Below are 16934 nucleotides of genomic sequence, written 5' to 3' on the forward strand. Positions count from 1 at the left end.
TAAGAACAGACCTCCAGAACGAATTAAGTACTTAACCCGAGGTACCACTTTACTGCCCCTCAATGAAGCAAAACTTAAGATTGACAAAATGTTTAGGGGTATGCATACCCCTGTGTCCCCCCAGGAAAAAAAATCACTGGTTTTATAAGTTGTGTGTCTTTGTTTCTCAATTTCATCCTTTCCCGTGGTTTTGCATGTTTTATGGTATTTTATGCATCGTGATTTGCTGTTATTTTTATTGATTGTAGATTGGTAATTCTTTATTGTGGCTGATAAGTGTGAACTGTTTAATTATCATTTGTTGATGTTTAATTTTACTGTTTACTATTAGATTCTGGTGCATTGTTGAATGCTGCTTTGTTTGATATGCAGCAAGTTGTTCATTTTGAAGTTATTGTGACTTTTATATTGGATCAGATTGTTAGTATTCATGTTCGTTGTTTTATTATGTTTTTATGTGTTGTTCGAAGACGTCCAGAGTGGGGTGTGTGGTATTAATAAACAACAACAACAACAACAACAACAACAACAATAATAATAATAATAATAATAATAATAAATTATATACCTCGCAGGGTTGTTGTGAAGATCAGCAGGCTACACTGCAAATTATGCTAGGATAGCTGTTGTGGAGTCTCTTCCTGCTGAGTGTTTTGAATAGGGAATCTGGTGAGTTTGAGGCGCCCCCCCCCCTTCAATTGTTTCCGGAGTGAGCCTGCGATCCTGTTTTCCCGGCCGGGTATTCTCAACCTAAGCCTGCTATTTGAAGCATCAGCAGTAATAAATCCAGCTAATCCCAAGGAATGGCCAGGCGCAACACGGACTGCTACATTCCGACGGATTAAAATAGAGGCTGCAGCCTTCCGCCGCTTGGAGGACGCCCAATTTTACCCGGGAACCTCAGAGCCGCGCCGAGCATGCTGTTAATTGCTGTTTTGCACAAATATAGCGTGCTTTAACGCTGACGCGAGTCACGGACTGGCAGATTTAGATCGTTGGTATCAACAGACATTAACGCCTCGCGGCTGTAAACCTGGGAAGGCAGCAAATGGGATTTGCCTGAGCCGGTATGAACGCCCCGGGCCCTGCCTGTTGATCTGTGGCAGCTGACTGAGCATCGCCACTTCTCAGAAATGTGCTGCATCCATCAAAACTGGGAGCAGCTGGCAGGCAGCTACAAAGGTCATGGTTGCTGGTGGGGAAATACCTTCTCAGGACGCGCCACATTACTCAGCCGCGGATCAGCTGCGGGGGGGGGGGCTGCTCATTAAAGGAGCCTCGTCATCCCCTCCCTCCTTGCCGTCCAATAAAAGACGCGTGTGAGAAGGACAGGCGAAAAGGAGGAACCACACTTGCTCTGCCTCCACGGCTGGAGGCAAAAGTGCTTCTGAATGCCGGTTGCTCGAAGCCACGGAATCCTGGATTTGTAGAGTTGGAAGGGGGTACCCTAAGGGTCATCTAGCCCAACCCCCCTGCAACGCGGGAATCACAGGTGAAGAATCCATGACAGGTGGCCACCCAACCTCTGATGAAAACACCTCAAATGAAGGAGAGGCCACCGTCTTCCAAGGGAGTCTGCTCCACTGTCAAATAGCTTACTGTCAGAAAGTCTTCCTGCTATTTCGTTTATACAACTGTCAAGTTGGGAGGGACTCGTAAGGGTCATCTAGTCCAACCCCCTGCAATGCAGCAGGGAGAAGGCGCTCGTGCTCAGGTCCTGCTTGCTGGTTTCCCACAGGCACCTGGCTGGCCACTGTGAGAGCAGGATGCTGGATTAGATGGCCTGATCCAGCAGAGCTCTTCTGATGTTCTTAACATCTTCACACAGTGCAGAGTTAAGCTATGTAACTTGCTCCCACAGAAGGCCAGTGATGGCGGCCAACCTGGCAGCATCTCCATGGAGAGAATCCTGGCTGAAACCCTGGAGAGCAGCTGTCTGTCTGTGTTGACAGTACTGAGCTAGGTGGACCAGTGATCTGACTCAATATAAAGCAGCTTCGTATGCATAAAACAAAAGTGTGTCCTGTGATTGCTGAGCTGGCTGGGGATGAGGGAAGTTGTGGTCCAAAATATGTGGAGGGTATCAGGTTGGGAATGGCTGTTCTAACATGCTCAGGAAAAATAATGCAGGATAAGGTGGTGCAGGCAGAGACCGGCTCAGTCCTGGGCAGCTCCCATTTGAGACCCGCGAAGAGTGACAAATGGCTCAGGACTTGGACAGCCAAGAGATTCCTTATTGCAATTCTGCTGGTTTGCAGACGGAGGTCATGCTTAGTAAAATCTGTAGTTGGCTGAAGGGCTGTAAGTCACACTTATCTCATGAATCAGCCTAGACACCATGCATCACTCTGTGATCCGTGCTGAGAACAGGGTTTTGCTTTGTTTTTCGGTAAGGAAGAAGAATAATTCTTCCCCACTCGCTCCGTTTTAGAAAATTGTGACCGAATCGTTTCTTGTGAACAGCCAAATTCCTTTCCAAGTGGCCAATACTCGAGGCAAGTGGGTCCCTTTAGCAGGAAAACACAAGACAGGTGTCTTGTTTCTGGAAGCTAACCTTACAATAGATACTTGACTCGTTCCACTGGAGAAAGCCTTTGCTGAACGCTTGCAAAACAGAGGTGATTTTGAAAGGGGATGAATGTGTTTGTAAATAGCAGCCAGCAGGTGAGGAAAGAAGAATTGCAGAGTTGGAAGGGTCCCCCAAAGGACATCCATTCCAACCCCCTACAATGTCAGGCCTTATTGCTCTAACCAGAGCACAGGCGGGCAGTGCAACCAATGCATTGCAGCAAAAATGGGGCGGGGGGTGGCGTTTGGTAGGATGGATGAGGTAATAGACGAGCAAGTGAGGGAGGGGCATCCAGCAGGACCTGAAGAACAGGAAAGGAACTCCCCTTATTTGTTGCTCCAAGTGGTTTATAAAGCAAGCAGAAGTAGCTGGAGATGGTTGGTTCCTCTTGGCACTCTCACAAGACATTCCTGTCTGTTGGATTAAAGAAAAGTGCATAAGAAGAGCCTGGCTATGCTACTGGATGAAGTCAAGGACCCACGTAGCTCAGTGCTCTAATCCTCAAAGGGCTCCACCAAATGTCCATGGGAAGCCTGCAAGCAGAAAAGGCAGGATCATAGAAGCTGGAGGGACACCCACGGGTAATCTAGTCCAACCCTGGGCAACGCAGGAATCGCAACTTGCAATTCCAGCAACTGGTACGTGACATCTGACAGTGGAGGTAGAACACAGCCCATGCGGCTAGTAGCCATACACAGTAGCCTTCTCCTCTATGAATTTGTCCAGTCCTCTTTGAAAGCCATGCAAGTCAGTGACCATCAATTCCTCTTGTGGGAGTGAGTTCCATGGCTCCCTATGGAATGATGGCATCATCTCTGCTCTAACAAGCTGTCCTGCAGAGGAAGAAGCTGTGCCTGACTCCCAGGGGGCTCCTGACGTGAAATGAGTCATCCTGCCACCCCTGAAGGCAAAGGCTGGCCTGGGCCACAGCTCAGTGCCTCTGCCAGTGCCAATGTGCTCATGGGCTAATGATGCTCCCCAGCCTCCCTCCAGCTGCCAAGACACCCTCTCCACCCCCATTGCAGTTCATCTGCTGTTGTATTTCAGAGCAGGCAGTGAATTACTAAGCCTGGTGAGTAATGCTTTCGGAATCTATGTACTGATCTATTTGCAGTTATCAAGGCAGGGGATTCTGTCCAGACAGATGAAATTATAATTACCTTGTATTGACACCCCACTCCATTTCCATACTAAATGCATTCATTAGTAAGTGTTCAATGTGTGTGTTCTGACTGTGCCTGCCAACACAGCCGCCCTGATTTCCTGCGTAGATTCAGCAGCAGCTCTTTGCTTCTGCCGTGAGTCACTTTGTATAAGGTTCTGGGAAACAGAGTGCCGCAATCTTCTTTAAAGAGAGAGAGGGGGGTTTTTGGGAAAAGCGAGGCAAATGCGAGGGCAGAGTGCACCAGGCCTGTGATTTTTAAAGAAAGAAAATGTGCATTGTTTCGCTTTACATTTCTGCTGGAGAGCATTGCGAGGGCATGAACAGTAGCCTTCGCTAACCTGGTGCTCTCCTGAAGCCTTGAACTACAACCCCCAGCTGCTCTTCAGCATCCGACAACCAGGCCGAGTGCTGAGAGTTCAAAACGTTGCTAGCCTAGAATAAGACTTGTGTGTACAGTCAGCTAAACTGCGTTGCTGGGATTCTAAGTGATGCTTCTTTTCCTCTGCAGGTGATGCCCTAGATATGTGTTTTGCTCCACAGGTGCCCTGCCTATTTCCCTGGGCAAGGATGTCCTGGGTCTTTGCCCCACCAGATCTTGCACTAGGATGATGTGCGTCATCCACAAACTCCTGGAAATCCAACAAATACAGTCTGTACAATGCTCAAATCCCACTGGTGGGTTTCCCATAATAAGCACCTGGTCTTCCACTGTGAGAACATGATGCTGGACAAGATGGGCCATTGGTCTGATCCAGCGGCTCTTCTGACGTTCTTAATGGTGCAAAACAAAATCACACCTTTTGCTTTTTCAGTGGACAAATGGGCGGAGATTCCCAAATTGAGCATCCCTAGTAACTGACAGCCAAAAAAAACGAAACCCAGCTATCGAGCCACCTCTGCAGCTCTTTAAATGCTACAGAGTGCCATGCATCAAGCAGGCATGCTGTCTCGTGACTCTGCCCTTTGTGGCAAAGTGCTCTATAGAATCAGAATTCTAGAGTTGGAAGGGACTGAAAGGATCATTTCGTACAACTCCCTGCAATGCAGCTCTAGCGGAAGGTGGCTGTGGAACTCCAGACACACTGAGCATCTGAATCAATTTCAGTCTTGCTCCAGGTCTGGTTCTGGTACAGAAATTGCCTTGGTCTCACTCGTGTAAGGCCGCTGAATGCAGGAATGCAAGAAGAGACCTGCTGGATCAGGCTCAGTCGTGTTCCTTCTTCCAAGCGCTCAGTCACTGATATGGAGCCACCAATATCAGGCTGCCTTTGGCTTTTTGGGAGCAACTGAGTCGTCGTCTTGGGTAGGAGGGTCCAAGAAGATGGGGATCCTCCTCTACCTCTCATAACGCTAGAACCCAATGAGGCCATCCAACTAAGATGGAAGATGGAAGATTCAGGACTCGACAATGCAGTACATACCGTAGGTAAACTGTGGAACTCACTCCCACAAGAGGCAGTGACTGCCACCAATTTGGATGGCTTTAACAAAGGATGAGGCAGATTCGTGGAGAAGGCTGCCAGTAGCTCCTACCCACAATGGCTATGTTCTACATCCACTGTCTGAGGCAGTAGACTTCTAAACACTAGTTGGCTGGGATCACAGCTAGGCTTTTGTAAGTTGGGAGAATTCTCATAGGCATGTGCTTAGCCATGGTGAGAGCAGGACGTTAGAGAAGATGGGCCTTTGGGTAGATCATGAACTTTGAGTGATATATATATATTGAATGTATTTTAATGTGTTCTTTTGTATGTATCATGGAATCACAGAATTGTAGAGCTGGAAGGGACCATCTAGTCCAGGCGTAGGCAACCTAAGGCCCGGGGGCCGGATGCGACCCAATCACCTTCTAAATCTGGCCCTCAGACGGTCTGGGAAGCAGCATGTTTTTATATGAGTAGAATGTGTCCTTTTATTTTAAATGCATCTCTGGGTTTTTTGTGGGGCATAGGAATTTGTTCTCCCCCCCCCCAAAAAAAAATAGTCCGGCCCACCACATGGTCTGAGGGATGGTGGACCGGCCCCCGGCTTTAAAAGGTTGCTGACCCCTGAGATTCTAGTCCAATCCCTTGCAATGCAAGAATCACAGCTGAACAATTCCTGACACATGATCACCCAACCCCTGTTTCAAAACCTCTGACAAAGAAAAGCCTACCGCTTTCCAAGGGAGTCTGTTCCATGGTTGAATGGCTCTTACCCTTGGAAAGTTCTTCCTGATGTTTAGCTGGATTCTCCATTCTTGGCACTTCAATTCCTTGGTTTCCTCCCCTCGGGAGCAGCAGAAAACAAGCTTGCTCCATCTTCTATGTGACAGCCCTTCAGATATTGGAAGATGGCTATCATTGCTGTTAGTCCCTCTGGGAAGCAATGTGAAGTGGAGGTGGTGAAGAAGAACCAGAACCAGAACCCATTCTCAGTACTATTGGGAGAGACACATTTCCAGCAAATGCAGGAGGGAGGAAGAGAGGGAGGGATGAGAAACATCAACTGTGATCTTCAGATGCAGGGCAGCATATAGATTTCAATAAGAAGAAGAAACAAATAATAACAACCAGGGTTTCCCATGGTTCTCTCCCTCTCTTCCTTTCAAGATCATGTGGCTTAGAGACCACAGTTCCTTTACTTGTAGGGAACACAAACTCAAGATGATATTTTTTTTGTTCCTCAATGCCAACCAATATGATTATTGCTTCCCCCCTCTTGCTTTCCTAAATTGCTACCTTTACTTTTGCAATGTGTATATAATTATTCACTGTTTCCAGAACCCTGTGCCTGGCAAACCTCTGCTTTTCTCGGCATTGATTTCCACTCAGTTACTGTCAGCATTTTGATTCAAACAGTATTTTAAACACACACGCACACAGACTGGAGAGAGAGAGAGAGAGAGAGAGAGAGAGAGAGAGAGAGTTATGAGTGAACAACATTAAGGTAGCAAGCAGCTTGCATGTTCTGCTTCTTGCTAAAAGAAACCCCAAACACGCACATACACACCAAGAAAAAACTGGGAAGATATTCCTGGATTGATTCACATCCATAGGGTAGCAGGAGAGCTCACTTTTTGGAATTGTAGAGATGGAAAGGACTCTGAGGGTTATCTAGCTCAATGCACCACAATGCAGGAATCACAGCTCAAGAATCCCTGACAGGTGGCCATCCAGCCACTGCCTGAAAACCTCCAATCGTCTACCACCTGTGTGGTGTAGTGGTTAAGAGCGGTAGTCTCGTAATCTGGGGAACTGGGTTCGCGTCTCCGCTCCTCCACATGCAGCTGCTGGGTGACCTTGGGCCAGTCACACTTCTCTGAAGTCTCTCAGCCCCACTCACCTCACAGAGTGTTTGTTGTGGGAGAGGAAGGGAAAGGAGAATGTTAGCCGCTTTGAGACTCCTTAAAGGGAGTGAAAGGCGGGATATCAAATCCAAACTCTTCTTCACCTTGCAAGGGATTCCATTCCACTGTTGAACAGCTCCTACTGTCAGCCAGTGGAATAGACAACCTTAGAAGGTGGTGGACTCTCTTTGGTTGGACGTTTCCCCCTTGAAATCTGGCCACATGGCTGCAGACAATTGCTTTGGAGGCCTCGCCTCCTTTCCTCAGTTTAATTGCTCCAAGCGAGCGACGTTAGTCACTGTGTAATGTACCCGAGCAAGTGTGGGGTTTAATGAATCATACTAACTGTGCACTCCAAGCAATTAGGTAAATCTAGCTGTTAGTTAGTGAGGCATAAAATAAATTTAATCTCTCTTCTAAAAAATCAATTATAGTGCTGTAATGTATAATTCAAGTTTGGTCATGCTACATAAATTTTCTGTTTTTAGTACGTTTTTAAGCTGGTCGGGTTATTAGATTCCGCCATCCCTCTGCCGTTGCTGGAGGGTGTCTGGCAGCCTCGGAAAAGCAGAATGAGGAGTCTGTGCAATTGCTGTCCCTTTTTTCGGGGGGCGATGGCCGCTTCTCGTCATCTCTGGGGCCATTGGCTTTGAAATGTTTCTGAGAGAAAGCCAGCCAGCCAGGGTGCCAGCCAAGGCACGGTGATGAAGTTGTAAATGAATCGGAGCAAGAGAAAAACATCTGGATGCTTCGTTAATTTAGGAGGCTGGAAGATGCTCTGGGTGCTTTTTCTCCTTTTCAACAGCCTTCGCTGCCCAGATGCTCTGGATAAGCAGAGAGTTGCCTACCTGGGATGTGTCCACCCCCCACCCCCGCCTCCAACACACTTTACTCTCATGGCTATAAATGCAAAAGCATTTCACAGATGGCTGTTTTGATTACTTGTCAGCCTTAAGTGGCTTTTCAAGAAGGATTGCTTCATATGGGTCTATCAGCAGCTTTGTGCTATCAAAGGAGGGGAAGGAGCCTCTGTCTTAGAAGGCAGTATGCTTCCAGTGATGGCTGGGGGAGGGCTAGAGCCATCCTATGGAGGCTGCTGGGGGACATCTGCTTGACCATGGGTAGGCAAACTAAGGCCCGGGGGCCGGATCCGGCTCAGTCGCCTTCTAAATCCGGCCCGCAGACGGTCCGGGAATCAGCATGTTTTTACATGAGTAGAATGTGTCCTTTTATTTAAAATGCACCTCTGGGTTATTTGTGGGGCCTGCCTGGTGTTTTTACATGAGTAGAACATGTGCTTTTATTTAAAATGCATCTCTGGGTTACTTGTGGGGCATAGGAATTCATTTAATTATTCTTTTTTTCCCAAAATATAGTCCAGCCCCCCACAAGGTCTGAGGGACAGTGGACAGGACCGCTGCTGAAAAAGTTTGCTGACCCCTGTGCTTGGCTATCAGAAACTGAGGGTTAAGAATGCAAGAAGAGCCCTGCAGGATCAGGCCATCGGCACATGTAGCCCAGCATCCTGCTCTCACAGTGTGCAACCAGGTGGGAAGCCTGCAAAAAGGACCCAAGCATAAGAGCACCAGCCCCAATTCCCATGGTTTGCAGCTACTGGAATACAGAAGCATTGCTGCCTTCAGCTGTGGAGGCTGAGCACAGCCATCCTGGCTAGTAGCCATTGATAGTCCTCTCCTCTATGAATAGGTCTAATACTCTTTTAAAGCCCTCCAAGTTGGCCATCACTGCCTCCTGCGGAAGGGAGTTCCATAGGTTAACTACATGCAGCATAAACAAGTACATCCTTTTATGTTATGCCAGCGCAGGCTTCTCCAACCTGGTTCTGCCCCCAGATATTTTTCATTCCAGCTCCCATCAGTCCCAGCCGGCATGGCCAAGGGTCAGGGAGGGCAAGAGCTGCAGCCGCCAACTTCAAGAGGTTGTCAGACCAGGGCAAGCAAGATATTTGGTGTAATCCAGCATTGTTATGCCAGTGACTATCTACACACATCTGTGATTCAGAAGAGAGCTATTCCAGAGAGGTGGGAGCAACCACACTGATCTATACTGGTCTATATTGCTTATTGTCTGTTTTATTCTGGTTTGTATTGCTTGAATTATCCTGTGGTTGTCCCTAACCAGATGGTTGTATATAAATGCATTTAAAACAAACACTAACACATCCAAAACAAAGAAGGCCAATACCATTTCAAGCTGGTCTCCATGAACATCAACAACATATAGAAACTGCATGTCGTACAAAGGTGAAATGTTCATGCATTGTGAATTTCTAACAATGTCGACCTTTGCTTTTCAAATGGTTGCTGCCTCAGGCAGAATACTTTAGCATGACAGAGCAGTATTTGGAGTGAGGGTCACCTCTCCTCCACCACCTCCACAGCCCCAACTTCTGATCACAGAAGAAAAACCATCAACTTCAGGGCTTTGGATACTAGTCTGCTTGCTTCAGTTCAGAGCTTTGGAAAGACTTTGTTCTGCCTGGAGCAAAGGAGTTTTTCTTCTGTAATTTTCTAAAGATCTGCATGTCTTCCCCCCAGTGAATATAATATAAAACTCAACAAATGCTGGCAAATAATTTGTCCAAACCCTGAACAGCCAAAGACAGCTCCGAAGGCAACATGCCTCTGAAGAGTTTCCCCAACACCTAAAATATTGCTCTGGAATTTAATTCATGCTCATTATCGCTGTGAAGTCCTGCAGCCCAAGAGCCAGTCTCTTGCAGAAGAGATACCATGGACAGCACCCCTTCAGGACAGTGGATGACCTTTGTAGATTTTGAAGGGCAGGAAGAGGTGATGTCTGTTTGCTCTATCCTTACTTAGGGCTTATCCACACCTGTTTGTCCCACCGCTTCTCCCCCCACCCCGAGAAACCCAACCTTAAGTGATGAATCAGACCAAATTGCAATGGGGTTTCCTTGCAGATTGCCCTAAATACAGTGGTACCTCAGGTTACATACGCTTCAGGTTACATACGCTTCAGGTTACAGACTCTGCTAACCCAGAAATAGTACCTCGGGTTAAGAACTTTGCTTCAGGATGAGAACAGAAATTGCACAGTGGCAGTGGGAGGCCCCATTAGCTAAAGTGGTACCTCAGGTTAAGAACAGTTTCAGGTTAAGAATGGACCTCTGAACGAATTAAGTTCTTAACCCGAGGTACCACTGTACCACTAAACAGTGAGTTTTCCAGGCAACACTGCTTGGACACAGAATGAAAATTAATCCAGCAAATGCAAGCTGTGTTCTTTCAGTCTGCAAAATGATATGTAATTGATTACATCTCTCTCCCCTACCCATTTGCATTGTGTTTCATTTGCATTGAAATGAAAGGGGTGCAATAATATACCGGTAATGGCAATGCAACTTACAGTGTGGAATTTTGACACTCTGGAAAGTAGGATGAATAATGCAGTTTTTGGTGGAAACTGAACTGCAGTGGAATGGAAACGGTGCTGCAGGTGGTAGATTTGATGGCGGAGGCTTGTCTCTGGAAATGTCAAAGGCCCATTTTCTAAGGTTTCCCCGAGGATTCTGTGTCTGTGTGTGTGTGTGTGTGTGTGTGAGAGAGAGAGAGAGAGAGAGAGAGAGAGAGAGAGCCATCTTCAGGTATCTGAATGGTGTCACATGGAAGATGGCGCAAGCTTGTTTTCTGCTGCTCTGGAGGGCAGGATCCAAACCACTGGATTCAAATGACAAGAAAGTAGATTCTGACTAAGCAATAAGGACAACAGCCATTCAACGGTGGAACGGCCTTGAAAGTGCTGGACTCTCCTTCATTGGAGGTCTTTAAGAAGAGGTTGGATGGCCATCTGTCAGGAATTCTTCAACTGTAATCCCTGCATTGCAGGGGGTTGGGCTAGATGACCCCTGGGTTCCCTTCCAACTCTAAAATTCTACGACTCTACACAACATTCTGCCTGTAGCTCTTGTGGTAATTAAAGAACAGAGAGAAGCCACAGTTCATCTGGAAGGCAAATTCCCTGTCTGCAAACTCCACTCAACCCAGTAGGTGAAAATGAAGGCTGCAGCAGAGCAGAAAAATGGGAAGCCTTCTCCATAAACATACATCCAACACCATATTGAAACCCGGCAAGATGTCCGCACATGGCATCAAGCGAAGAAAGAGAAAGGCAAGTCTTTGGCAGGTTTTTAAAATAGATGCGCACATGTTGAATCCACTTTAATTTTTAAATGCCTAAATATACATCATGTGTCGGCTTGATGCCAAAGAATACGCACTGCATATTTAATAGTTTAAAAGTGTTTATTCTTTTTTTCCTACCACAGAGATCACACAGATACCCAGGCTGTCTATTTGACAAGATGGCTGGGTGAGGTGACTTTCATTTTTTTTTAATTGAAAGAGCCTGCCAATTTCTCCGTAAGTCATATACAAACCGATTAAATTCCTTGTTGAGGAGTTTGTTGGTGACAAACACAGCCGGGGAAGAATGATTCCCTTGTGAGAGGTTTCCCCCCCCCCCCGCCCCCCGCTCTCTGCGAAAGGAGGGAAAGGTTTGCGTTTAACAAAATGAGCTGCCCTTTTATGTCTGCACACAGCCGTCCCTCCTAGCGGTAATTGTGGAAGCGAGAGAATATCGTTAAGAAATAACAAATAGCCTTGCAAGGCTCATATCCAGAGCTCAGCGCTATAAAACCTAATTAGAATCTGCAGATAATGATGGAGAGGCCCAGGCCCATCTGCATGGAACGCCAGCCCACAGAAAAGAGAGAGGGCGTCCATTAGGCTTGTTAGCAGGGAGAGAGCTGCTATCCTGAGCGAGCCCTGGGAAGGCCCTTTGACCCAGGGGCACGGCCCCTTTGCCCCTGGAGAAGAGAGAGTGGGGAAGGGAGGGAGAGGAATAGGAGGGGCTTTTAACACACTGGAAGAAGTGCTTTCCTTGTTCTCATATCCTCCAGGAGTTGGATTCAGACATCCAACATATTGATGCAGCAGCAAAAAAGGCTAATGCTCTTCTAGGCTGCACTGATAGAAGTAAAGCATCCAGCTCAAGGGAAGTCATAAAGGTAAAGGGACCCCTGACCGTTAGGTCCAGTCATAGCCAACTCTGGGGTTACGGTGCTCATCTCGCTTTACTGGCCGAGGGAGCAGATGTACAGCTTCCGGGTCATGTGGCCAGCATGACTAAGCCGTTTCTGGCGAACCAGAGCAGTGCACGGAAACGCCGTTTACCTTCTCGCCAGAGCGGTACCTATTTATCTACTTGCACTTTGATGTGCTTTCAAACTGCTAAGTTGGCAGGAGCAGGGACCGAAGAACGGGAGCTCATCCCTTCGTAGGGATTCAAACCACTGACCTTCCAATCAGCAAGCCCTAGGCTCAGTAGTTTAGACCACAGTGCCACCCGCGTCCCAGGGACGTCATAGTACCACTCTATTCTGTCTTGCTCAGCCCCCCCCCCCCTGGAGTCCTGTGACCAGTTCTGGGTACCAGAGTTTAATGAGGATGTTGACAAGCTGGAATGTGTGCAGAGGAGGGAGGCCAAGATGATTAAGGGTTTGGAAACCGCGCCAGTTGAGGGAGTTGAGGGTGGTTAGCCTGGAGAAGAGAAGACTCTCTGACAGTGTGCACCCAACCTCTGCTTAAAAACCTCCAACCAAGGACAGTCCACCATCTTCTGAGGTAGCCCTTTCCACTGTTTAGTTGGAATCTGCTTTCTTGATATTTGAATCCATCAGTTTGGGTCCTCCGCTCTGGAGCAGCAGAAAACCAGCTTGCTCCATGTGACAGCCCTTCAGGTAAGGTATTTGAAGATGGCTGTCATATTACCGTAGACATCATTGGGTGTTTGACCCCTGCTGGGATGGACTAAGTGGTCCCCAAACACAGATGCTTCACCACGCCTCACCTGCCCTTATGGGGCCACTTTGCAAAAAACGGGGCAAGGAGGTCTATTGGAAGACTAATGTGGTATAGTGGTTAGAGTGTCCAACTGGGGCTTGGAAGACCAGGGTTCAAATCCCCTCACTAAGCTATGAAGCTCACTGGGTGCCCTTGGGCCAGTCACTGTCTCTCAGCCGAACCTACCTCACAGGGTTGTTGTGCGGATTAAATGAGATGGGGGGCCACCATGCATGCTACCTTCAGCTCCTTAGAGAAAAAGGTGGGATATAGATGCAATAAATAAAATAAATAAATTGGCCTGCATAAAAAAGCCAGCATAAAAAAGAGCTGTCATTCACTCCCCCCCCCAGTGCATTTAAATTCTCTGACAAGCAGCTCATCATTAATACTGTTTGCCTAATTAACACATTTCTTGAATGACAGCAAACATGTAAACAGGTTTCACTGAGCAAACGGCTGTCTGATTAAAACTCCAGTCTGAGCTAATTATATGGAAATTTCTTCATTAGTTTCCTTCTCTCTCCACTCCCCCCTCTTATTCCACCCTCAGCCACTTGGGCTGCTTTCATAATCAGCCAGGATTGTCACTAGAGGCCAGGCTGCTTACGGGACCTCCTTTCCATTCCTCCCACCCCTCGTTTGGAAGATGCAATTAACTCCTGGTCCCAAGCTGGCCTGGGCAAACCCCTTTGGAGCAAGGAGGGAATGGCAGGCATGTGCTGGGCTCTGCACGCCTTGGAGTTAACCAGCTGTGTGTGTGTGTGTGTGTGTGTGTGTGTGTGTGTGTTTGTGCAGAGCAACGAAGCCCCCTCGAAATTGTAGCAATCTGCAATTTGCAAAGAAGAATCATGGTGCTGTTGTTGCAGACAGACACACCAGTGCTCTGCTCATCCCCTCCATGGCACAGCTCATGAGAGCACGCCTACAGAGTTTTTAGCTGGGGTTCTGGCGCTGCAGAGGGTTGGACTAGACGACACTTTAGGTACCTCCCAGCTGTGCAATAGTAGGATTCTATTATTCTACACCACCCAGCTCCTGAAAACTACAGTCCGCAAGATGCTTTTGGGAGAGAAAACCACACGACAGCCAAGCCAACTTCAAACTGATTTGAAATTTGTAGCCTTTTAAAAAATTAGTTTTCAATATAACTTTTTAAAATATACAACTAAATACATTGCCCAGCTCAACAGATGTATAGCATAGATGAGGGCAAGTTTTCAGCTCTAGGGAAAACAACGTTCTGTAAACCAAAATTCCCCTCTGGGACACAGTCTGCCCACAGTAGTCTGCCACAAACTAGCCAAGGATGAAGTTGGTTTGTCCAAGCTCCTAGTCCTCAGCTTCTCCAAAGAACCACTGCCCCGTTGGCAGCAGCTTCTCATAAGGCTCCCAAAGGCAGGAGCAGGTTAGCTGGATATGCTCCTTCCATGGTGTTGCATTCGCTTAGTCCACAATATAAGAAGGGATTGCTGGATCAGGCCAATGACCCATCTATTCCAGCATCCTGTGTTCATAGTGGCCAACCAGATGCCCGTGGGAAACCAGCAAGCAGGATTCAAGGACAAGAGCCCGTCCTCCTCCTGTGGTTCCCACAACTTGCATAGGCAGAGCACATGCTCCATGACTCTGTCCAGTCCTCTCTTAAAGCTACACAAGTTGATGGCTGTCACTGCCTCCTGTGGGAGAGAGTGCCATAGATTAACTACACACTCTGTGAAGAGGTACCTTCTTTGATCTATCCTGGATCTCCCAACATTCATACCTGGGATAGCTCAGTTGGTAGAGCATGAGACTCTTAATCTCAAGGTTGTGGGTTCGAGCTCCATAGTGGGCAAATGACACCCATGGTCCCTTCCAAAATTCTATGATTCTATTACCCTCCAAGTGTCCCTATTTTCCAGGGACATCCCTGATTTAGAGAAGCCATCCCGGTTTCTGATTTGATGTCCCTTTTCCTTAGAATGTCCCTATTTTCATTGGAGAAATGTCGGAGGGTATGGAGTTATGCGAACCTCAAGCCGTCTGAAGGCAGCGTTGTACAGGGAAGTTTTTCAAAACGTTTAATATTTTATTATGTTTTTTTTTTTATTATGTTGGAAGCCATGCAGAGTGGCTGGGGCAACCCAGTCAGATGGGCAAGGTATAAAGAGTAAAGTTAGCATTATGGAATGGGAGAAATGTTGGAGGGTATGTTATTTAGCTTCATTGGATGTCCATAAGTTTCAGTGTTGTGTGAAAGGGAAAAAAGCTTTGCTCTATCAACTTTCTCCATGCCATGAATGGTTTTAGGCATGTCAAACATGTTGCCTCTTATGCACCTTTTCTCTAAACGAAAATGTACCTGAACTGCTCTGTGGAAGCAACCGTGTTCCAAAACACCTGGAGGGCACCAGGTTGAGGAAGTCTGTTCTCGGCATTGTCTCGCTGAGCCAGGCAGAGGTTGGTTGGTTGGTTGGTTAGGCCCACGGCGGGCCTGATGTAATGAGCTATAACAGCAAGGAAGAGCAATTACAGCTTTGTCTCGATCTGCCTCTAAGATCATCAGTGGCACCTCATTACTTTACAGATTGTTCGTGCTGCTGGCAGATGACGAGAAGCCTTTTGGAATGTTAACACACACACACACACACGCACACACACACTGTGGAGAAACACCCACCCCCCATCCCATATAGGCAGCCTTTGCAACAGAGAGTAATTCCGGATGATAAATTATCACCAGTAGGTTGCAGCTAATTAGGCCTCTCTTTGTCCAGTCCGATGGCAAATAGCAAAAGAGGTAAAGGGAGGGAATGTCAGAGGAATCCATGGGAGATTTCCTCTGGGTGATCACTGCGGGAAGATTAGGAATCCAAACAAGGATTGTTGCAGCGGCAACGTCATCTATTCCCAAGATGTCCGTCCGATCAACAGCTGATATATTGCCATGGAGTGTGAGGGAGGGTGGCTTTGCTCCACGCTGGTCAGCAAAGCTGCAGCCCAAGATTTGCAAACTGTGCTTTGTGTTATTAATCAGGAAGAACAAGCACTCCCCAGGGCTACACCTCAGAAGCCCCCGGTTCTCTCCCCGCAATCATTTTAACAACAGATAGTTAAATGGGACCTCGCGGATACTTTTAGTCTCCCGGTTGTTTTATTCACGGGTATTTTTCATGCTGCTTGTAACGGTTCTAATTGGCCCTGGGCGCTGGTGGGAGCAGCAGGTAATAAACTGAAATGAAGGAAATCAATACATAAAATAATAGCGAGGACCCTGGAAAGGATCAGATACGATTTTAATTGAAAAGCCGAAGCGGAGAGAGAGACTCGGAAGCCCAGCCACGTGCAGAGGAGATCATCCGCAAAGCTCTTCATCACCAGAGCCAGCAGGTGGCCATTATCTACCCAGGTGCTCCTTTAAGCAGGAAGGCCCTGAGCCAGCCCACCCCTCCCTGCCCTCTGGGAGCCTATAGGAACATAGGAAACTGCCTTGCACAGAGACTGTTGGTCCATCTAGCTCAGCACTGGCTGGCTGTGGCTCTAAAGGATTTCAGGTGAGGGTCTTTCCTACCTGGAGATACCAAGGAGGAGAGAGAGCTATCAATGGCCACTAGCCATGATGGCTCTGCTCTGCCTCCACAGTTGGAGGCAGCGATGCTTCTGAATGGAAACCACAGGAGGGGAGAGGGCTCTTGGGTTTGGGTCCTGTTTGTGGGTTTCCCATAATAGGCATCTGGTTGGCCACTGTGAGAAGAAGATGATGGACTAGACAGGCTTGTCTTACGTTCTTATCAACCAGAGATACCCTGCATCAAATGATATGCTCTCATTGAACCACGGCCCACAGAAGCAGGTGGCACCGTTGTTCTTGCTGATAGATTACAGGTGATGTGGAGGGCCAGGAAATCCTGTTGGCAGCCCTGCCAGGCACCTGATGGATGCTTTGGGTCTGAGTGCATTTCTGCTTCCAGGTCTGCGATGAGCTGCCCGTGTGGCACGGTCACC

The sequence above is a fragment of the Podarcis gaigeae genome, assembly GCF_964106915.1.
Source record: "Podarcis gaigeae genome assembly, chromosome: 14".
NCBI classification, from domain to species: Eukaryota; Metazoa; Chordata; class Lepidosauria; order Squamata; family Lacertidae; genus Podarcis; species Podarcis gaigeae.